General features: G+C 35.3%; 1 protein-coding gene across 6 annotated transcripts in view; it reads left to right on the top strand.

Annotated features, from left to right (window-relative positions):
* LOC139975966 (zinc finger protein castor homolog 1-like) overlaps positions 1–25,146 on the top strand; it is a 116,477-nt gene that overhangs the window by 13,576 nt on the left and 77,755 nt on the right. Inside the window, exon 1 of one of the 6 annotated variants that reach the window (XM_071984278.1) lies at positions 22,241–22,632. The exons of the other annotated variants lie outside the window; for them this stretch is intronic. The gene's annotated coding sequence lies outside the window, so the exon portion shown is untranslated. Of the gene's footprint in view, positions 1–22,240; positions 22,633–25,146 lie in introns of those variants that run through there. 6 annotated transcript variants of the gene reach the window in all.

Here is a 25,146-nt window from a genome sequence, read left to right as displayed (position 1 = left end):
CATTAAACACAATCAGTTGCACCTTTGTTATAAATAGAGGGTCTATATATTTCTATGTACATGTATATATATAGTGGGACAACTGATTGTCATTGACTTTCAACTGGTAAATTCCAATAAAGTTTAATTAAACAGAATAAGTCCCACATCTCTGCACAAGTACATATCTATAGGGTCCATTCACATTAGACGTACTGCATGTTTTGAACCTCACATTTGGAGTGCTATTTGTAGTGTGAGCATGGAGGGGACCTTTGCAAGTTTTAACCCTGCAATAGACTACAGTAGGATCGAAGGGGAGGTTCTCAGGATCGACCCAGGATTGACCCAGGATCAGCATTGACATTTAACCTCGGATGTTGTCTGTTATATGTGTAATTTGACATAAAAGTGGGTATTTATAACAGCCCGCTACACATCACACTGCTATGGTTTTGCACCTAATTTTCTTCAAGTACAACTTACACAAACCTAGACATCCTGTTCGGTGATCGAGAGGGCAGGGTCTGATACGGAGCACGGTGTCTAGTGTAAACGGGCGGAAGTTCAAAAATGAATTGAACACCGAACTCGGGGTGTCTGATCTGTAAGGTGAACTCAGCCTAGGTAGGATTTGACCTCTGATAAGTGCACAAAAGCAGAAAAGAAATGAACTACAACTTATATGTTTAAGATATCAAATCCACCACTTACGTATTGGTCTTTCTTAAAAGTGACTTTTCATTTTGTACCATTTTTAGCATCTCATTTCACCCCCACACCCATGCACTATTTCCATACATTAGTTGTGCCCTCTGTGTATAGAGCTCGGTTCCCCAGCCCTTGTTACAGATCGATCAATACAAAAACCTGTGTGTAATCGTTAACCAACAAGCTCCCCTAGTACACTCTGAAAAGAGCTATAAAAGTCATTTGTCTTTTGTTACTGTTTGACCATTTCTCATTAATGATCTTTGAAACCAACGTTTTGAAGTAACTGTCTTCATTGTGCACATTGTAAAATTTTCCTTTCAAAATTTAGTTTCCTAAACTTGCCACTTATTTTTTAAAAATTTTTTTCACCTCTTTACTCCCCAAAGTGAAAACGAGTCTACTGAGTTTGGTATTAATTGAAGTTTATTGCCATTTCTTCATTTAAGTTTTAATGTTTTTTTGAAAATCTGTATTGCTTTGTCCTAAGGGTAAAGGATAATGTATTTTTCGTGTGATTAATAAAACTGACTCTGTCAATGTACCTGGCTGCTTTTTTCCTGGTTTCTTTCTTTCCTTTCATCCTTTCTTTCTTTCTTTTTTAACTCTTTGGGGTTTGCACGCTCAAAATGGAACTCGGTCTGTGATTTGGTTTATGTTACCTCATTTTGTGGGTCAAAGTTGAAAGCAGCCTTTAAAGATTAAAATTCTTAAATAATTACTAAAATTAATAGTACCCAGTGATGCATAATGCCCAAGTTACTCCCCTTGCACAGCTACACCAATGTTGTCAAAAGGTACTAATTATTTTGCAACCAATGTTGAAGAAAGTCCCGAGGAGAAATTTGCACGTAGCCAAAGCGTTGAGAACTTGAGATTATCAGTCTTTATCAATCTTTTTTGTATCAAGTTTGGCCATTTTCCTTTCTGCAATTATACTGTGTCATGATCGTGTGCGGCGTAGTTTGTCGATGCACAACCTCGGTGAAAGCGATCCATGTGTATTAATACTTGGACCATAAACTCCAATATTTCCAGTATTGGCAGATCATTCACAAAGTGTAACCCTTTTGTTCCAGAGTTCCTATGGACTCCATTTTACCTCTATCCTGACAAAAATGTTTCTCGTTCAGTCACTTGAAACCTGATAAGTTGGGGGTGGGGGGAGGTGGGGGTGGGGTGGGATTACTGCATGTTGCAACTGGCCTTTTTCATTTTCTTAATCCTTTTTTTTTTTAACGATTTTGTTTTGTTCACGTCTGCGTCTGAAATTATGCAACCAGCATATCAATATAAAGTTCATTTTGAGGGAAAATGTAAAGAAACTGTATCAAATTTCATATTGAAATTGATCGATTTCCTTTGGCTATTTTACCTCATGAGTGCTATCAAGTTTCCGCTCTTGTTGTTGTTGTTAGCAAGATTGGCCTTTGTTTCAAATTACCGATAAAAATGACATAGAATACCTGAAAGAGATTGAAATGCAGATCTTTGTGAGCGACTTCATCGTACCATCACAGAGGGTATCAGAGGTCTCGTAGGGGTATTAAGTCATAACGTTTTGATATTCAGCTGGAATATATTCTGAGAGAAGAAGTAGATATTATTTAAAATATACTGATTTGTGTGGCTGAATTTGTTGTTTTAGTATTTAAAATAAGGTTAAACTCAAAACAGGTGATTGATTTTGGATGAACAGTTTATAAACCAAGCTTTGACTTTTTTTGAAATGTATTCATGACTTTTAATTTATTTATTTATTTTTCATTGCAAAAAAAATGTGGCAAGAATCACTTGAGCTAAAGTCTACAGTATGAGTAAATTTTTTCCAGTTTAAGATGAGTAATTGGTTTATTAGATGCACCAACAGACCTCATGAATGTTACCCCAGTTATTAACCATTTTGATATTGGAGAAATTGTCAAACAAAGATGAAGCATTTAAACTTATAGAGATTTGAAGCGATACAAAACACATTTTAATGATCAGTATTTGTTTAATTTTCTGTATTTTTTAATTCATACATATCATAATTCCTTTTTAAACTTAAATTTTGGAATAAAGCTATATTAATGACATGTTTGGTACCAAAATGAGATTCATAGAAGCACCAGTGAATGACAAAACATATTCATGAGAACATATTACATTACATTAAAAAGGACATTGAATAATTAACTGAAATAAAAAATGACATACCCTGTATTAAATTAATAAAAATGCCACACATTCTGTCTGTTGAGCCATTCTTGATACCTTACTGTACATATGTATACGTTTGTGGGTCAATATTTTAGCAAAGAACTTTGAGATGACCTTTCACCTCCAATCTGGAAAACAGCCCATTATTTCATAAACTAAAATGTGTATAATGATTGTCATTGTGGGTAAGCAAACCCTCTCCCCTCCCTCTCCCCCTCCCCCACCTTTTCCCCACCCTCGACCTTCTCTTCCTCCATCTCTCACAAAATCATCATCAGCTATAACCTGACCATCATTTTCTGATGAATGAAATTTAGCAGTGACATCTCTACTCTGCAAAAAATTTGACAGCTATAACAACCGGGCCGTTCCTGTTAAAATCTCTTCCAATTCGTAAACAGATGTTCCTTTACACTAAAACCTACTTGCAGTATTGATTTTTGCAAACCCATTATTCAGGTGGTTTTTTTGTCTGCAGAATCTCTGTCAAATGTTTCGCCGGAAAATTAAAAACCTGGCGGTACAGCAAAAATCAGATAAACGAATTTACAGTGTAACTCTAAATGATTTCAGGTCTCTCTTTTTTGTTTTTCTCTTTTCACATGTTACTTAACTATACAGTTATTTATGCAGGTCTGATAATGCCTATCTTTTGCAAAATAAATTGGATCTTGCTTATATAACATTTTGCTGGTCTCAATGAGTAGATTACAGTTTTAGAAAAGAAATTACTTTGATCAATTTGTAAATAATAAAAAAAGTCTTTTTCATTTTCTCTCTCGATCACTACCAGGAGAACTATGAGACTTGTTTTTTTATATATATATTTTTTTATCAGCGTAGGCTTTGTTTTTCATTCAATTACATTGGCTATACGGAAGGGGGGGGGGGTTGAATACGAGCAAGATTACGTAATGACCAGCAGGCTCCTACTTTTAACGAAGGGCAAGAAGAATTAATTATTAAACCACTCGTCACAGAAAAAATGTTAAGTGCTGATTGTATGTCATATATATAGATGTGTGTATTCTCGGTTCTTTTCGATGAGTTTTTTTGCTGGTAATTTGAGGACGGGCGTTTCCTTATACTCAAGATTTTTTGAGGTGAAGTTGGACTGGACGAGTGTTGCCATAGATATCGCCCTATTGATTCCTTTTTCTTCTTCTTTTTTTCCCGCTCTGGGAGAAGAAGAGCTGGACCGTGGTGTTTTTAATCCCTTTTGAGCTCTCTTACAATAGAGCAGAGATATAAGGCAGTCCACTTTCAGGTAACATGTGCCGTTTTTTCTTGTCAATCGCCGTTTGGTCAATATATTTAATCTTTGTTCATAGAGGTGTCCGTGTGCCCTGTTATTTAAGTTTAATGTTTGGGAATTGACTGTGTTTGAATATCAAAATGCCATAGCAACCGTCCATTGTGATGCTTAGACCTGGGATTTACACACAGGGAGGACCACTACAAAAGGATCAATATCATCTGTGGAATTGGGGGTCATTTTATTCAAATCGTCCCTCTTGTTTAGGGCATCAGTTTGCTCTAGAATAGGAGATAAAAAAGAAGAGAAAAGAATAAAAAGAAGTTGGATGGATGGATGGATGAGGGAATGGCTTAAGGAATTGAAGAAGTTGACATGGAGGATATCCAACAGTTCTGCCAAAAAAAAAAAAAAAATGTAGATCAATATCTAGTAACCGGGGATTCAAGTAGTTAGTTTGTGGCATATTTATCCTTTTCAAGAATTTAAGTCAATAAAATCCATCTGACCATCAAAAAAGAAAAAAGAAAAACAAGCTTAAAGCTAGATGGTACATTGGTATTGTGTAAAGATGTCAGGAAAAAGTATTGTTTGATGGAAGCAATCTGTATTTAGGATTTAGTTTCAAAAAGTTTGAACTATTTTGGGAGGGCTTCTGTCAGAAAGATATAAAAGTTGGTCGGTTAAGTTAGCAAAGGAACTTATATATAGATGGTAGGATAATTATTTGTTCTCAACTTATGTTTTTGTGTTGAGGGGAGACAGGTAAGGGGGAGACAGGTTGAGGGGAGACAGGCAAGTATCTTTATTTGTTGGCTCTGGAATCAACCAAGCGTTTATCGTTTTACAAAAGTTTTATTATAAGCAAGAAAATAAGAAGGAAAAATACCTCAAAGTGAACACTAATTTTTCAAAAAGTGAAAAAAAAACAAGAAGTGAACAAATATTGTGAATTTGTTTTAAAAAATGCTGGGGTAGAATTAAAATCCCTAACCATCCAGTTTGTATCTTACTTGGTTATTGTGTTAGGGTTTTTTATTGTACTGAACAGGGGTTGTCATCAGAGTGACTTTGAAAGACTTTTTTTCCCCAACTTTTCTAAGATCCGAAAGTGGAAAAATACGTAATCTTTCCCTCCCCACCCCCTGATGATTGGATACTGCTGAAATCGAACCAAAATAATGGTCACTGACAGATCTGTGTCAGAATTGTGCAATCATTACACGACCACAGATTTCACAGTGTCATGGTCACGCACATTAAGCGGTTGATTGTGCGTATAAATATATTTATGCTTGTACACGAATACTCTAATGAAGTTGGTATCATTAAGAAAAAGAAAAAGAAATCTTTTCACCACTTTATAAATGGGGTAAAGTCTCGTCTCGAAACAAAGTATGAAGTATATATATAAACTAAAACCATAATCATGGTGGTATTACTCTCCAATTTGAAACCCATTTGCCAGATTTTAGGCCTGCGAGATTAAATTCGCCGTCCCATTTTAAATAATTTCTTAACGTTTTGCGATTGACCGAATTGGAAGAAAGTAGGCCAGGGCTTTTGGAGATGCAGTTTTTTATCCGGTCACCCTTGGGAGTGTAAGTTTTTTAATATCCCAAAGTCAGAAGATCTGAGATCTATTTGTAACCAAATCGATAAACTCTTTATTTTGTAATAAGAGTCTTTCAACAATTTCTTCGTTCTAATGCTCTGGCAAAGAAAAGAAAAAAAAGAAGGAAAGAAGGGGGTATCTTAAGTGATGACGTTTGCGATGATGTCTCTGGGAGAGGTGCATGCTGCAAGGCCGACAGAGCACACCAAAAAACAATAAAACAGAAACTAATAGGTTGACGAAGACGAGGATGATCGGTGTAGGCCATTTTGATAATCTTGATTTCTCGCTGGTAGAAACAATATTTTGGTAGAGAAATGAATTTTAACGTAAATATATAAATTGCATAAGACACATAAATGGTACATATAAGGGCTGGGCCAGATCCAGGATATGGCTCTGGGGTGGTTATTGAAGCTGATCCTTGTGAAGGAGAGTCTGGAAACTTCTTTGCCAGAAAAGTTTGAAATTTTAGGTACATTTTGAGGCATTTTAAGATATTTACACATATAGACATATTTTTAGACATTTAGATATTCAGACATATATTAAGCAATATATATATATATACATTTTCCGTCTGTAATTAGGTCTAAATGCAAGACTGTACTTTTGAATTATGTGTGAGGTTGATAACTACCTCTCCATCCCCCACCCCTTCCCCACCCCCTTCCCCTGATCCATACCTGTATGGTTTAGCTAGTATTGAACAAAGAAGCATTTTAGAATGTAGAAGTAAAGGTAATATCACAAATGACATACTGTTATATAAATTTCAGAAAAAACAAGATAGGGTTTAGCTGATATGAAAAGTAATTGATAAATCACTAATCAGACCAAGGGAAGCCATCCTGGTTGTATTTTACAGTTTGTTCCTTATCAGTGAGTATCAAATAAACCAAAGATCTGACCTTGACGCTATATGTCGTAGGTTTCGCCCACCCAGATATGCTAGAATGTCACCTAAATGGTCACCCATGGTGCAATTTCAGAAACGATTTTACTGCCACAGTCAAAGGGATTTTGCTTCAGTGTCACATTTAATTGTCTAATTGAACATTTCTGAACGTCTATGTAAAATTTAGTTGGTCAGAACCATCAGAAAAGTGCAATTGACTACTTTTTAACAAGTTTTGAGAATGCTTAATTTGGGGCCAGTACTGATGGATAACCTATACTTAACCTTTAAGGCAAATGCATTGAGCCATGAGGCGATTGGCCTACCAATTTAATACCAGAGCTTAAAACCTGTCTTCATCTGGGTCTGGGGTTGCAATGGGTTGGTGCAAGCAGGTTGCCAAGCAGGTGCCACAGCCACCAATTTCACCTCCCTCGAAAGTTAACTAATTACATCGGAGGCTCCAAATGCACGACTTCTTCTTTCTAAAGTCCCTAGCACTGCCAGTTTGGATCATAAGACAAGTTTTAAACCACCTAGTTCGTCCCCTGCGTCAGGGTTCCACCTTCCTAAACCTTCCTAAACAATGTTCACAATTTTAGCCCCAAAATATGAAAGTTATGAGGTACTGATTAGCATGGACTATGGTGCTAAATGTTCTTCCATTTTCATCATGTCGCCACGATTGCCACTTTGTTTCATTCTTTCTCAATGATTTCTCAATGTTTCTCAATGCTTTCTCAATATTTAGCTAAACATTGAAGCCAGATGAATCGTTCAGGGCTAATTTGTTTGTTGATTTGTATAAAAGGCAAAAAAACAAAACAAACATGGAGCCTATTGTTTTCCAGGGCAATGCCACTGATTTTCCCAGCGATTATTAAATCGTTAACATCTGCGACCACCGAGGGAGAAAACAGGGAAATGTCCCGACTCTTCCTTTTTCAACATATTTTCCTTTTCCTTTTTCTTTTCTTTTCTTTTCCTTTCTATCAATTTATAACAAATACAAGATAAAGTTTAATGTTAATAGGTGGTGCTGTGATCATCAAATCAAGGAGGAAGATAGTTTTAATATGTTTATCTTCTTGAGGGAGTATTATGCGACGAAAATCTTTTACTTCCCTGATTCTGTTCCAAATGTTTTATTTTATTATTTTTATCCCCCTTACTTGATTGTTTTCCTTAGGTAAGTTCATATGATTTCCTTTAAGGAACAATTTTTTTTTTTTTTTTTTTTTTTGACACACATCGCAGACGAAATATGTAGCAGCTTACTTAAAATAAACTCGAGTCGCTGAGATTTAGAACGATGTTGAAGGTCGTCTCTATTAAAGTTTAAAACCGTTACCAGTTTGTTTTTGCCTCTTTTTCCTTTTTATGATGGAAAGAAGGGAGGGTAGGGTCTGATAAAAATCCCGCAGCCCAATACATACGGTAGCATTGTTGTCGTAAACGTAATCAAAACACCGGCTGTATTGTTTTTTTTTCTTGCATCCTGCATAGAAATGCGACTGCCAAATAGTGCCTTGACAACGCGGTGTGTGTCAGCAGATAGGTTTTATTTGGAATGCTTTCTAATGCTACAGTAGATTTGTTTTAAAATGCTGAAGAGGTATACCTGTAGATCCTTCTTCTCTTTACCCTTGTTTTCTTTATACTGTACAGTACAATCATTGTAATATAGGCTTAACAGTACAACAGTCTTGCAAGTGTCACAAGCTGGGTCCACCCTGCCGGTGTCCTTTTCATGTTGAATTGAATTGAATTTATTGTCCACAATCGGTAATTCGGCTTACTCAGGTCTTAAACGGAAAAAAAAAGCAAAAAACAAAAAAACAACAGTATATGTATAAATGTTAACCAGTATTAAACTGTGCGAACATACATAAAACTTTGAATAAAGCTAGGTACGCTAACAGTATTACATGCTAGTCGGTGACGACTTGGGTATTGCGCGAGGGTAGTGCAGAATCCCATATAGTTGTATATATGTATGAATTGTGTGCAGTTTGTATGGAGAGTAAAATAATGTTGCATAATTTCACAAAACTTGGTCAATTCAGTATATATATATAGCTTACCATCAATAACAACAAGCAGACACAAAAACTGCATGCATTTTCAAAGTGAAGACTGGTTCAAAAGTAAGATCTTGTTGCGCATAAAACAATCATTCAATCAGAAAACATTTATATAGCGCCATTGTTAACAACAGTTGTTCAAAGGTGCTGAAAGACAGTTACATGAAATTAATTGCAACATACTTGTTCAAGTACAGTAGATAGAATTTTAGCAGTTTCTTGAATAAATTTATGCAGTCTGAGCATCCTTGACGTGGTTTGGAAGAGCCTTCCATTGTTTAGGACCAAAACATGAGAATGACTAATCGGCAATTGACACACTGTGTGTTTGGGTATGCATAAGATCAAATGATGTGGTGATGTAGATGATCTAAGCTGTCGTCCGTCCGATGGCTGTAGCGGAAGCGAGTCCCAGATGTAAGATGGCGATTGTTTATGATTTTAGCTTCATATACAACAAGAAAAGCGATCAATCAAAATCTGTGAAAGAGTTGGCAACACCTTTAATAAAAATTGTGATGTAAAACTAGATTCATAAAATCTAGTGCAATGCCATCTGAATTCAAGGCACTTCCTTCAACTTTTAGGGTATATTTCCTTAATAAAAAGGACCAAAGAAATGTATTACAGGGAGGATTCTTGTTTTGATGAGTTCACGTAGAGGTCATTAGGTCTCTGGGGAAAACGGGAGGGGAAAAATTGTATGTAAACCAAGTTTTACAGTAAGTGAAAGTTTAGCGGCAAATGATGTTGTCTCTAAAAACATTCCTGTTTCGTACAAAGACAAGAAAAAAAAAAAAAAAACACCTCTAATCGAAAGTCTTCATCGTTTAGCAGAGATCAAACTCACCGTGCAATACTGACATGAATTTTTTGGAATGATTTTAAGGAAGAAGGAAAGACAACGACGACGACCATGATACATGTAGATGCTTTCGAGCTCTATATAAATTTAAAGGCCTTGAAATTGTTCCTGGTCAGTTTGGCTATTTAGCCATGTAGTCTTTTATCCTGTTCATACTAGTTAGAGCCCTGACGATGTCATAATTTAGACTTCAAAATCTTCAACCTTGTGTGTGAAGGAATGTCAAATCTGTGAATATGATTTTTCTTAGCCATTAAGTGAAACCCTTTCTGATGGCCAACTCTACAATTACCTATAAAGAAAAGTGCCATTTGTGGGGGGATATTGGGGTTAAAGTTGTGTACAGGGAGTACCATGTTGTCAGTGTGTGATGTCATGGACCACTAGGAAGGAGGGAGGGAGGGGGGGAGAGGACACCTTTTGGTATCTCTTGGTATTTCTTTATATACAGTATATTTATTTACATATATATTTATATTTATATATTTATATTTATATATTTATCTATATAAATATATATATATACATATATATATATACATATATATATATATGTATATATATATATATATATATATATATATATGTATATATATATGCAGATATATATTCATATATATATAGATATATGTAAAGATTTCCAGATATAAAAGATTCCAAATTTGAGTTAAAATGTTGAATTGGAAGCCACATGACGTGTAAATAGTAATCCATAAGCCCTTGTGGTATTCTGCCACATTTGTGGTCGCTTAAGTGTCGTACAAATAACTGCTGATTAGTATTATTATTATTCAAGATGAAATGAGACCTGTATTGGCTCTGACACCAAATGCCAGTTTCAGCATACAGTGTGACTGATATATATATATGTGAAGGAAAAATCCCCCAAATTCAATTAAAAAAATATAACAAACTTTGTTGGGTACAAATTTTCAGTTCATTTTCAAAGTAATAGAATCAAGCATTTTTTCATGTAATAGTTTGAATATGTACACATTACAGGGAATAATTTATCACATTTAAGGAAGATTGCATCGCAAAACGTTCCACTTCCTTTTGAAAACACAGTGCAAAGTTGTATAGTAGTTTTGTACACAGTTTTCATATTATTATTTTATCGGAGACAGAATTCAAAGCCTTCTAAACTGCTACACAAAATTTTGAACACTAAATTTAGTTCCTGCATTGTTAATCACAAAAAAAGATAAAAAAAAAAGAAAAATTGAAACTACTCTCCATTTTATGAAATCATAATAAAAAGATTGAATTGTGATCCAGTTTTCACTATCAATAAGCAGAATGAAAAATGATAACCAAAAGTGAAGTCAATACGAAAAGCGTGGTGAGGGCGCTAAATAGTCTGAGTAACGAATGCCATAATTTGAATGCTCCTGAGGCACCAGAACGATGTATAGGCCATGGCCCCTGCTATCCTCCATGTAAGTTTTTATTCTTTTCTATGTTGATACTGTATGATAATTTTTACAAAAGGATGTATCATAAAACTTTAGTAGAACATGAGTTTGTTTGCTCTGCCAGTTGTTGGTTGTCGTTAATTTTTATAGCTGTTCATACATGTTATATTTATGACATGATATATAATTTGTTACACTCAGTTTTGTAACACAGTATTGGTACTTCTATTGGCTGGATCTCAACTTTGTATGTAAATTAATTACGAATAAAGATAATTAGATACCAGTGTAAGTTACACCACATAACAACACTTAACAACAGGGGTTCAGGAAGGGGGCATAAATTTGTCTGGTAAGGTACTGTCAAATGAAAGGAGTAAGGCCTAAAGTTGGGTTTATGCTATACTGCTTATTATTTTTGGGGGAGGGTGGGAAAGGGGGGGGGGGGTTTGGGGAGGTGTGACATGAGTTGCCAAACTTCATTCTCTTACTTTAGATCTTAATCCCTCCATCCCCCGCCCACTACCCATCCTTATCAATAGCTAAAGTGCATTTCAAAAGTTCAAGGCACCTCAAATATTAGAAAAAAAGTCTGATTCTACATGCTTCCTTGTCCTTGTGGGAGAATGATTAAAACATTTCAAGCTCTAAACGTGATGCATGTTAGGAAAAGAATTTTTCTTGGAGGTTGTTCTAAGAGTCATAAAAAGTAGCAATTACACTGCATAACACTTTCGGTTCATGTTCGGTCTATCCCACAGAATCGTTATGTTTTTTTAACCATAATTTCTTTTTCTTTTTTGTTGTCGTAAGAAACAACTTTCAACATTTTCTTAAGAATTCAATAAAACTGAAACTATCCATGAAAAAATGTTAATATGTAAATCTTATTAACCTGTGGCCCCTTTTAGATGCTTCGATTATATGACTATTTTAACTGCCCTGCTATGGCGCTGAACATCATAAAAAATCTTCTTGTGCGTTATTGATTTAAGTCTAGGGCCAAATAAGTTGTACTAAATGTCATCAAAGAGGGAAACATACTGTCCAAGGAGTGAACAATTAGTTTTGGTTTGAGGAGACTTGGTAGCATTTTATGGAGTTGTGAGAGATTTCCATATGAAGGACAAAAAACATCGAAATTGATGGCCTTTGTTTTATAGGATCGAAATCATGGGTCTTGATTTCTTTATATATGGTACAAACTGTATGCTGTATAATCTTGGTGTTGGCCAGGACTGCAGTGAATATTCATACAGTATGATGTATTAATTTAGCATGGTGAGGATTTTCAGTTGGTATATATAATTTTGTTTTTGTTTTTTGAAACTTGAAAGACTTAAAGAAACGATAGAGACATGATGTCAACCATTGAAGCCTGCCTTGTGACACTTTTTTTGAAAAATGCTGAAAATATAAATATTGGCAAATACTTGATATATCTTATGCAGAAGGAGTCAAATAGCTTTGGATTCATTTGGCATGAATCACCTAGAAGAAGAACCCTTTAAATAATTGCAAAGAAAGAAAAGTGCAAGTTGTAGGGCTGTGTGTACTTTTACAAGTTATTTCACTGAAAGTACTACTACTACTACTGTACATGTTTAATGCGCTGTCATACCTGAACTCTGTAGAAGTTGTTTGAGTGTTATGGTTATGTAATAAAGAGATAATAAAATTATGTTTACAAGGATCAGCCAATACTGGTAGTATTAGTCAACCAAAGAAGATGATCTAAAAAGAATTGAAAGTGTTTTTTTTTCACCCACCCACCTGACCTGTTCATGTTCCTCTCCCTCCCTTCCCCCCCTCCCCACCTAGACATTTAACCTTTATACTAGAAATTACCCCCAAAAAAATTCATAAATATAAGTTACATCAGTTCTGAGATCTTATTTTCGGATACATTGGTAATAAAACTAATTCCCACATGGTTTGAGGTGGAAGTTGGTGTTGCATTTAAGCATCCTTTGAGATTTTTTGTTTTGGTGTTTTTGTAATTCTTTTGTTCTAGGCTTCTCCCTTTGGGTTCCTTAACCTGTATCTATAGGCAAAGAAAGCCTGGAGGTTGTTTAATGTCACAGTTGGTACCAGATCTTTAACACTTTGCAAAATAATATGTTCAGGAAATGTTTCCAAATGATCCATGGATTCGCATGCAGAGAGCTTTTTCTTAAAATGTATGAAAATTTAGTTAATCTCTACTGCTCTTCACTATATTTAACATTTGTATGCTCATCCAAGAAGTATATTCTTAACAAGGTCCTTTACCCAGTACAGACACCCATTTCCCCTCCCCCCCCCTCTCAGTTGGGCCTGACCCAACCCCAATCCACCTGGTAATATTTCAAGGGTATCATTATACCCAAGTAGGTAAATTTTCTAACCATCAGTCAAATGACTTTGAGGACATTGACATCCAGATATGAACATAAAAGTGCATTGACTGCAAAGGTCATGTGATTGGACTGATCTCTACCCGTTCCATAATTTTTTTTAAAGAAGTCTTTAAATCCAGACGGAACTGTCGATTGCATCCTTGATTGTTAGTTAAGGTTAATGATGATATGGGTGATTGAATAGTGGTGGCAGCAGACTACTTAGACACAGTAAACTTTATAGATATTAATGATATCACATACGTAGATCTATTAATACACTGTCCCTAAACCACTTATCAGATGAGAACAATGCATTTACATATTAAAAATGAAAGTTTAATGTACTCTTCCTATACAAGATGCCACCACCCCCTTAAAATCATTTCATTCTTGTCAATAGATTTTTTTAAATTTTTTTTATTTTTTTTTATCATTGTACTTACAGACAGTCAAAACTATTAGTACTTTTTAGAACAAAGCTTTTAACATTAGTCAGTGTCAAGTTAAATATGTTATATGCCTTTCAAATACATGAAGGGTTAAAGGTCAGCAGTATTGTTGCGCAATATATATGCTAGATAGTCTGATGATGATCACCACCCCATCCTCAAATTTCAACAAGCATTTTATTGCTGCTCTAAAAAGTTGTTAAATCCATCACAAAGAAAATTAATTATCTATTCTATCATTCCTGAATGGCTGGGAATAATATGGAGGTTCAGACACTCTAGGAAGACAACCTTTTTAGAAACTTCTAGCATCTTTTTTGAAGCATATATACTGATGACCTCAGTTCATATCAGAGGTACTGCAGAACAATTTGGGAATCTATGTTGTTCCTTGAAGCAAAGATGACTTTTATACCCTAGCAACTCCCTCCCTCCTAAAGACCTCATTTGAAAACATAGAAATAAAGAAAGAAAACTGACCAGTCCTTCTAGTATAATGCACATAATGCAGGAAAATACATATTTTGAATTTAAAGCAGTTAATATTTTTTTATCAAAACATTAAAAAGCTTTTTCAGTTCTTTGGATTGACGGAACTTTGACAAACTTGTATGATCTTGGCAAAAAGTGGGTACTGCAATCCCTTGAGGCTTTTATCAACTTGTACTTTATAGAACTTTAAAAAAAAAGATCTGACCAAATTCAGTAACTTTGTTGGTGGATTTGAATCTTAATTCTTATATCTTTTGCAGACTTAGAAAAATAGTTTAGTTTTATTTCTGATTGTAAACCTACAGTACTTAGTAAAGAATGGTGTGTACAATTTAGGATTGTGTATTGTGATGGAAATTGATTGTAATTGTTATGTAGTCTATTAGTCTAGCTCAGATGGAATGTTATTTTGAAGGTAACCATCACAAGATTTTTGTATACATGGTAGATTTAAGAGGATGAAGTGGGAGGGGGGGAGGGAGGGTTGGGAAGGAAAGAGGAAAGAATCTGGATGGGCTTAGCTTGAGGTGTCAGATAATACCTTATATATATTAACATTAATACCATTTTCCAAAATGTTCAATGATAACATTTTTGAAGTAAAGGTTGTGAGATGTTTATGTTGGAAAAAGTGATCAATATTGTTTTTACTGAATGTGGTATTTTGTTTGTAAATATATTACCACTCATCAGGTGGATATCAACACAAATCTCCACCCTTTCCCCTTCCCTTACACCTCCCCCCCCCCCCAACTTACACCTTACTATCCTGTTCAAATCTAGCTGTACAGTGTATTATACAAATTACCATTTAAACTAAAATAAAACTAAAATATTCACATATACAGTCGTCTTTGCCTTGAAAGGGTACTTGAATAGTGCTTTTGTAGTCATTGCATATATGTACAATGTTACATAATACTGTGGCTTTTTCATTAGCATTGAAAGCAACCAAATATATACCACACACATACACCTTGGTCTTTATTTGATTAAGAAGTACTTCCTCTAAATTTGCAATTTTTTCATTTGTTTTCACCGAAATAGCCTTCCCAGCAGGGTTGATAGCGACACTTATTTAATATTCATTGCAACTGGATTTTAATTCTATCACAGTGTTTTTCAAGACTCTAATTTGGGTTTTGATCGTAATAGGACATCAACCCTCCTACTCGTTTGCTTATTAAACACGAGAAAATCACATAAAAGGTTGGATTCTTTAAGACGAGAGAGCAAATTGCTTCTTATTAATCTAACTCCCAAGTGAATCATTCTACCGACAGATACTTCCCTCAGCTTTTTCCCTCTTTTTTTATTAAAATCTTTGAGTTTTATTGCAATTAAACTTTTTGCCTTGGCTTGCCAGGAGCGATAAGATACTGAATTATTTGGATAAGGGAACAGAGTTTTAAGGCTAGTATTCTAAGGAGGATGCCCTCAAGATTATGCAAGTATGGTAACTAACTTTTTTCCTTTAATTTTGATCCACCACTTATTCTGAACTTTGGAAAAGGGCTTTGATATTTCGTGGGAAAACTTTTAATTTTGTGATTGGCAAATGACCAAAAAACTCTGAAATAAGAAGCCTGCAATTTTATCTGGTGTTATTCTTTCAATTTGAGAGATAAGTGACATTTTTTTTTTTAATTATTATTTGCAGCTATACAAGTTTTGTTTTAATGCTGTCTATCATGATATTGGTTCATAATGTTGACTGTTGGGCAAAATCAAACATATTTTTTTTATGTTTATTAAGTTTTAGGGACAGAATTGTTGATTTTTTTCACTAACACTTGGAGGATTTTGTTTTTCTGACTTGACAGTAAGGTTGATAAGCTTTCCTAAATAGCGTCAATTTTTGGTAGCTAAAATTAAAATGTGTAGACCTTTGGCAAAATGTATGAACTTCTGGAACAACCTGACAATTTTGTGGTTTAGAAAAAGATAAAAGGGAACAAGCATTCCCCCTTTTTTTTTCCCATTCAAGTTTGAAGACCACATAGGAAGTTGAAATTTCGGTTCATTCTGACTCTTTTATTTCATTAATTTTAAAGAAGTTCTAGGAAATTTATGACAAACCCACCAACTGTTTGTAGTTTGGGTGTATATAAGATGACCTATGCGTGCAAAAATATCTATTGTTCAAAATTGTAAAGTAGGATTGGATCTAATATCAAAACTTGATATGTGGAAGGTTAAAAAGGGTGTGGGGGGGGGGGGCTGGGGGGTGTTACTAGCTCCCAAACCATTCTGAAGTATTTGTATTTTCAGGGATGGCTATCAATTTATTTCCACCTCGGCCTATTTAGACTAAAAACTTGACTATTTAGATCAACATCGAATCTGATTGTTCAGTGTATTCATGTAAACATTACCTCATGATCAAAACATTTTTTGGGGAGAAAATGGGTTGAACTTTCACTCATAAGCTAAAGTGTCTGTGATCTTACATGGTTGAACTCACACTACTTGGGAAACACTCAAGTTTGTGTTAGGTTTAAAAATAAATAACCCTTGTAATAAAAATTTTACTCTCCTTTTTCAAGGATCTCCTTGCTTGCTAAAGCGGTAAATATATATTATTTTTAGTTCTACTGTAATACAAGGGGAGGGTTTACTGAAACATGATCAACCGAACCATGTCATGCACGAGGGTGATGGTAAACGAGGGTGATGGTTCATTACCAGACTTGCCAGGCGGATATTTGACAAATGTCCAAAATGTTCAAGAGTTGTGCAATGTGTCATTACAGAAGACTGATGTTTCTCTTGTTATACAACCCATCCCACCCCTTCCCCCCCCCCCACATCCTCCTGTGCACCGTGAAATTTTCTTATGTCATTTCTGGTTATCAAGAGTTCAGAGGTCAGATCACTTGCAACATCTTCTTTGGTTTAGTAGATCTAGTTTATTTTAGCAACAGTGTAAATTATGTATAATATATCTCAAAACTTTAACTTAAGAACTTACATATGATATGAGTTATGAATTACATTAATTGTTTAATTTCAGGGTTATCTGTACCCCCCCTTCTACCCAGCCCTTGGGATATTACACTATTTGGATATTTTTTGGTCCCTAAATGGATTATGGTTGACATGAAGTAGCCAACCCCCCCCCCCTAAGAGAAAAAATAGGGGGAGTCTTTTTTTGTGTGAAAGATATTCACCATTAAAATGCATAACTGCATGGTCTGGCATTAAACAAAAACTGATATTATTTCTAAACAAAAATCCCTACTCTTTAATATAGACTCATTGTTCATAACATTCAAATTCCATCGAAATTATTCTTTTAATAAGTTTTATAATTAAGAACAGGATATAAGATTTGAACGCATTAGTTCAGATGGCAAAAAGTCAAAACATATTTCTATTAATTTGTGTTGTTGTGCCTGTGAGGCACTGAACTTAATGGCCTGTGTTCTAAACTTAATAGTTGTACAATCACATTGACACACCAAAGCTTGTGTGTGTGTGTGTGTGAAGGACAATTTCATGGAAACAGAAAGTGGCAGGGGGAGGGGGAGGGGAGGGTGGTTCTTTAAAATGAAGCCCTGAACTGACAGAGATTTGTTAATTGTGTTTTTTTTTACACAAAAACAGGAATAATGTTTACCTAACTCTCATCCATCTAATATTCCTAGAAGTCAAAGCTCTCTAATATTACTTTTCTGTTTGCTTCTATGATTTATTGATTGCCACCATACCCAACAGGCTCACCCCCCCCTTTTGCCCCGTCCCCCACCCCCTTTTCATATGAGTTTTCCCTACAAAATCACTGGCTTTGACCATACAGTAATTTGTGTTTGTGTGGTGTATAAAGCCAGTCTTCAGAACTCGGCTTACACCGAGACAGTTTCTTTACCTGCCAAACTCATCTTGTGCACCCCTATATGGATTATGTCTATTCAAAATTCCTAATATGGGATATTATCTATTTTCCGTTCAGTAATGTTTCCTGTGGAATGTCTCTGCATATTTTATGTTTTTGTTTGGCTCATCAAGGGGGGAGTAAATGACTTAATGATGGTGAGTCCTTCACAATGCAATTGTGAGAAAAAATTGTCTGAAGGTTGCCAAACCTGTGTGTTGTTGTCGGTCGCAATTTGTCACTATTCTGGGGATCACAAGAATTGTGACAAAAAACAACAATTTGTCACGAAACACGTTTTCCTTTAAACATTACCACAGTAACCTCTACTTATCTGGTTGTATTGAACATGGTGTGTGTAAAGGTTAAAGTATGCATCCCCTCAAAGTAACAGACATATCTGTACAAACCATAAAACTGCCTGAGGAAAAAACTACAGATGTTATTGGGTGCCATTCGACTTTCAGATTTAAATTGTGATTGTGTGTATAGGTGGATCAAAAGTGATGTGCAGTAAAATAGAAAAGTTTGATTTAGATATTTATTGCATCATTTTCATAGTCACTCAAGTTTGCTTACTTATAACAGCATTTTTGGTTTGAGTTTATGCAAATTTATGTAAAAAAAAAACAAGTTAACAATGTGGTTCCTTTTTGTCTCCATTTATTTTCAATATTACAATGTTTTTCATTTCCTGTAATGGAGATGGGTTTTTGCAAAGAATGAATCTACAATATTGAACCTCTACACATGACATAATGGTTGCATTGCATTGGTTGCAGCCTCAACACTGGTAACATTCTACACTTTAAAATATGAATAGAAAAAAAAAGAGAGAGTAATAAATTTACTTCGCTCCCCGCTTACCTGTCTCCCCACAACCTTAGCACCGCATTCTACCGTGTCTAGTATGCCCTGGTAATCTTTTAACACTGTACACCCTCACTGACCCTAGTGACCTCCTTCATTTTTCTACCACCAAAGTGTCTCATAAGTGTTTTTCGGATTGGGAAAAATTTTCGCCGAAATTCGCCCGGATACCTTGGATTATTAACTTGATTGATTGTTTTATAATAACTATGGCAATAACTATGACATCACAGATTTACAAAACGACAGCTCTCCCATACGAGACTTTTTAACTAGGATATCTCCCTAACGGAAAACAAGTTTTCTTAGCCGTTTGAGAGAGTTGTTCTTCTCAGGGATCTCTGTCAAAAGATGATATTAAACTGAGTTTCTGTTTCCTTTTAACTTGAGAAATATTCAGTTATAAAGTATGATAAAAAGTACGGTAACGAAATGCAAAGAGCTGCCTTTTTAATATTCCTTTAATATAATTTAATATTTATTTAAATATGTCTTTCTTCTATGAAAAGATCTGCCACTTTAGTCATATGATTTCATGACTGATTTCATGACTTATATGTTATGAAGAGTTGTCAAAATTTTATCTTATAAAACATAAGTACATCTTTTGCAAAAGGTTTAAAGGCATTGACGACTCGCCCCCAAACCGCATGCCGCGCTCTGAAAAAGTTAACTTTCGGTTGCTTGCAAGTGAAGTTTTCGACTTGTCGCTACAACATGCAGACAGTAATGAAACGTGATACGTTGTTATCTTTTGCTGGACCTGAGATGTCCATTGCTGTATCGTTTGTACACTGTGCTGTGGGTATTGACCGCAGCTGTATGAACTGACTGTACACTAGTGTCTGCTTACCGACTGTAGCAAGCTGTGTGTGTATTTTCTGGGATCTATGGTGGTGTCTAACACTTCTGTTACACCTCATTCGAAACTAGGTCAGATTACCGGCATTAGACGTTTCTTTTTGCGCAAGTCTTCACTCCCTTTAAACCATCCAAAGCTGGACTGACTGATGGTCCCCCTTTCGTTCCATATTCGTCATGTACTTGAACGTCTTGTTTAGGAAAAGTCTGAAGAAAAAGGTGCAAACAAACCCTTCAGCGTTGCTTGATTTAATTTATGGTAGGTGTTCACCGGGGTAAAAAAAAGATTAAAAAATGAACAGAATGTAACCTGAAATAACCACACGATGGTTGTGTATCACCATAATTTGATCCCTTTTGCAAGGAGGTTTTTGACAAGTGTGAACACTCCTAGCAATACTTATAGCAATATGAGGATTAATGAAAGGTATACCAAAATAAGAGAAATGTATCCCCCTGATAAAACAGAAAAAAAACACCCGTACATTCCAGCAAAAGCAATGAAATCTTTAAAGATTAAATGTTTTACTCCGCTCTTTGCTCACCTGTCTCCCCACAACCTTAATACTCTTGTTCTACCATTTCTAGAATGAACTGGTAACCTTTTTAAGAGTGAGGAACCTTAGTACTAAGAGTGAGGAGAACATACAGGCACAGATTGACAGAAACTCAACTAACGTACAGAGGAACAGGTTTTTGTTCGGGTGTAAATAAGTACTCGTTCGGCAAAGATAAGTACTTGGCAGGTAGCTCCGTAAATGTTTGCCATAAATGTGTCCCCTCCGGTGAACAGCGAACAAATTATAAAGCAGGGCCGATGGGCGTTTCTACGATAGGGCGTTGTCATGTCGGACCCGATGTGTTCGATCTGTACTGTTTATTAACTGTCTCTGCGTTAAAGCATTAGCAAGATCGCGTGAAAGCGCTCACGAGCTGCAAACACGTCTGATGACATAATTTGCATACCTATGTGATTGGTGAACGAACAGTTCATGGTTCCACTTGTGCAGTTTCGCCGAAAAAGAAAAACAAGGTCAAGGAACTCGAAACCGTTAGCTTGACTCGAAACATTGACCTTCGAAAATATGTCTCAAAAATTGTCTTCTTTCAATATTTACATTCAGACACCGTTTCGATGCTAGTAGAGATCAGCTTGTGATACTGTTATGATCTGCAGTCATAGACTTGCAGCTCGTCAAGTCTCGCTGAGCTAGGTAGGACTGACATGACAGGGCCCTCTTTTAATTTTGGTCGTGGCCTTGAGGAGAGCCCCGTTAGACGTTGGTTGCTATCGACATATATATTCTTCTTTAAAACAGCTATTTTACTTCCCTTCTCTCTTCCCTGTCTCAACCTCTACATATGCACTCAAACCTACCTGGCTTACAAAAGTTGGTAACATTTTAGCACTGCCCCTTCCCCTCCCCTCCCCTCCCCCCTCCCACACCAACCTTCTTCATGGTTCGACATCTACTTGCTCTCCTTTCCAAATCTTTTATTTTCGAGGCTTATGACTTTAATTCTAGGTTAATTTGCAATCCACTGGAACCTTGTTTGCTTCAAAAGATTTTGTAAAACTTTCTGAAAGTCAGCAAGGACCCTGAATTCAAGATAGATTCTTTTTTTAAAACAGCTTTTCCTTTTTCATTCCATACATCATCGTTTTGGTTTTTAATAATAAACTTCCAAAAATGATATATATTTCCATTAATAGGACTAGTCAGGTTTCATTGGTTGAAACATGAGCCTAGCTCAATTTGCGACGATCTGTGATCTTAATAATAAGAAATACCACTAGATTATATTTATAATAATATCATGTTTGCTTTTCTTGGGCCAACACGTGTACCCTTTTCTTAATAACTGTTTGCTCGAAGAGCCTCTTCTGTTATTTCATCTTAAGAAACCGTATATCATTTAAAAAAGTAATACTTTATCTTGTTTCAAGAAGAATCCTTGCTTTGGAACCCACAAAACCCTAACAAGCTGCGTTTATTCCAATATCATGTTCAATGAAACAGCCCGCATTTTTTACGCAAAAAATATCACTTTTCTACCATCTCGAGTTTCACCATGAAAAGCAATCTTTTTGGAAACTTTATCTGGATCAGGTAACTGGAGTTTCTTCGAAATTTTCTAACTGCAGTAATCGCAACTCGAAAAACAGAAAGGAAAAAAAAAAAAAAAATGGCAGTGAAATTTGATCGGGTTACATCTCATTATTTTTTTTTTGAACAGATCTAGCTCTCTAACTCTACTTCCTTATTTTTCAAGTATAGCTTTCGTTTCATTTTGGGAAACCTTTCGCCAATAAACAATAAAAAGGAATGTTGCCATAATGTGCATTGAAACTTGCCAAAGTAAATTATCACAAGGAACTAAAAAGGACAAAAAATGTCAACTTTTCATGCAGTTTCTTACAATACGTTACATCCGCTTTCTAAATCAATGTTCACATTGGGCATCTAGTCAAAAGAATTTTTTTTTTCCTTATTTTTCTTGAACATTTGTAAATGATTTCAAGTTTCCCTGTTGTGATTTTATACCCGGAGAGATAGAGAGAGAGAGCAGACTGTACTGTGAATTTGCATTTTGCAGTTAGTGATTGGATTGCATCACATACTGTAGCTTGGAAGAGTGGAACTGTAGGGCCGGAGTTTTTCGTTGCTGGGGAAAAGAAGGTAGGATAACCTTGTTTTAAGAGTCTTTTTGAGGTCAGATAGTAAAAAAAAAAAATTTATAGGAATTTATTAAAATTTAAAGGGAAGGGGGGGGTGTAGAGATACTCTGAGAATACCATACAGCATGTAAGACTTCTAAACAGTGAATGTAAACAGAAACCTAAAGGGGGTTAAAGGTGGATGTAAAAGGAGAAAGAAGTGGCCAAGGAGGGAGTGGGGGCGGGGGGGGGGGGGTTGGGTAGATGGATGCAGAGTTGAAGTGTTACAAATAGAATAGGGTGATGCAAAGTGTAAAAGCACAAGAAAACCATTAATTAATCATTAATTAATCAAGTGCCTGCTATATATATGCATTCAGTTTGGTCTTATCCAGATAAGCTATTCTTCCAAATTAAATCTTCAAACTGAGATATTAAATTATATTTTAATAATATTTTCTATAATTGTGGCCAATTTTGAGAGGAACTGTCAGAGGACTCAGACTGGTAAGCAGTTTGGTCTTGATGCAGTCACAAGTATTTGCAATCCTTTAGTATAGTTACATTGCTTCTGACATTCATGTTCCATCTCGACCATAGCACCTATGTTCAATGTGGTATTTAATGTGATCTTCTTACCTTGAAATCCATATGAATAAACACAACTAGGCTATATATGCTGTGGGTAGTAGAAGAATGAGGGTGTGTGCAATGGACTGTAAATAGCTGCTAGCTGACTGCAGTAATTTATCCCACTTGGTAATATTAGTTGGTTCCAGCTATGCTACAAGACATATCCAAAATATATGTCTGCAAAAGGTTGAGAAACCAGTCGGACAGACCATGGTCCCAGGTTTGGAATTTCTCCCAAGAAACTCGCAGGTTAAATGCGGAATGGTAGATTGGTTGGGATGGAAGAGAAAGTGTGGGGAGTCCCGACTGTGAAATTAGGGGGCATAGTGCTAAAAGCATGACTTATTCATACAGGAGGTTTAATAGGTAAATGGGAAAGTGTATGAGTAAATTGGACATAGGTAAGCACCATCACTTGCAAATACGCAAACCAGTGAATTTTTGAGGGATATATCCGCAGAGTTTATCACCTTTAATCACCACATCATGTCATGTCATATTAGGGTTCATTGAGTACTTTGACTGGTGTATCTCAAAAAAAATTAGACTTTTACCAAAAAAACTTCACAAATATTCTTCCCACTTGCCAAATTGTTTAGATGTATTCAAACCTGCAAAGTTCTAGGCCCTATCAGTTTGTTGATGATTATTTCACAGTGTTCTCACAAATTTCTAGGCGTTTGTACAGCCATTTTTTTCCGAAAGCATTACTATTACAGACTGTCTTCTGACTTCCTAAATCTGTTTGCTGAAAACATTTTATGGAAAAAAAAAGCATAGTTTGATTATTTTCACTGTCTCAGGAAGGAACGAGGGGGAGAATGTCGAGGAGGAAGATGGAAGTTAATGTGATTTTAAAGCAGCTGTTTGAGAATATTTGTATAAATTTTAAACAATTTTTATACCAGTGTTTACAGAATATTGCTGAAAAAAACCTCAAATTCTGAGATATCATTATTGGTTTGGCCACCAAATGAACATTTACTAGCAATTAATTGATTATTCCATTAGGTTCTAAGAATATTTTTTTATAGAAAAATGAGAACAAGGATCTTCTCAATGATCTGTCTAAAAGTGTTTTAAGTCATTCAACTTTGAAGTTTTATTACATGTCTTGAATACTCCTTCAAGACAATATTTCAATTCAAATTTACTTTCTCACATGTATACAACAGTCAAATTCCAGTAAGGGGGGGGGAGGAGGAGGGGATAGTTAATGGAACAGCTATTGGTTGTGTATTTTAGCATGGTGGTTTTCTGCCATTCATATATTTCTAAGATCCTAAGATGTACTATTGCATAAGTATCATAGGTAAGTAATACCTCAACAAAAAAAGTTTTTGTAATTTTTTTAGATACATAAGTATATAAACTGTTCATATAATTTTTTTTTAGAAAAATAAGAACAAGGATCTTCTCAATGATCTGTCTATAATATTTTAAGGCATTCAACTTTGAAGTTTTATTACTTGTCTGGAATACTCCTTTGAAGACAATATTTCAATTCAGATTCATTTTATCACATGTATACAACAGTCAAATACCATTGAAGGGGGGGGGTGGGGAAGGTGATAGTTAATGTAACAGCTATTGGTTGTGCATTTTAGCATGGTGGTTTTCTGCCATTCATATATTTATAAGATCCTAAGATGTACTATTGCATAAGTATCATAGGTATGTAATACCTCAACAAAAAAAGTTTTGTAATTTTTTTAGATACATAAATATATAGTCTTCTTAAATAAAATTTTTTTGGAAAAATGAGAACAAGGATCTTCTCAATGATCTGTCTATAATATTTTAAGACCTTCAACTTTTTAAGTTTTATTACTGTCTTGAATACTCCTTCAAGACAATATTTCAATTCAAATTTATTTTCTCACATGTAACAACAGTCAAATAC

This window comes from Apostichopus japonicus, chromosome 11, assembly GCF_037975245.1.
Source record: "Apostichopus japonicus isolate 1M-3 chromosome 11, ASM3797524v1, whole genome shotgun sequence".
In the NCBI taxonomy this organism is placed as follows: Eukaryota; Metazoa; Echinodermata; class Holothuroidea; order Aspidochirotida; family Stichopodidae; genus Apostichopus; species Apostichopus japonicus.
This window is presented reverse-complemented; position numbering and strand designations above follow the sequence as displayed.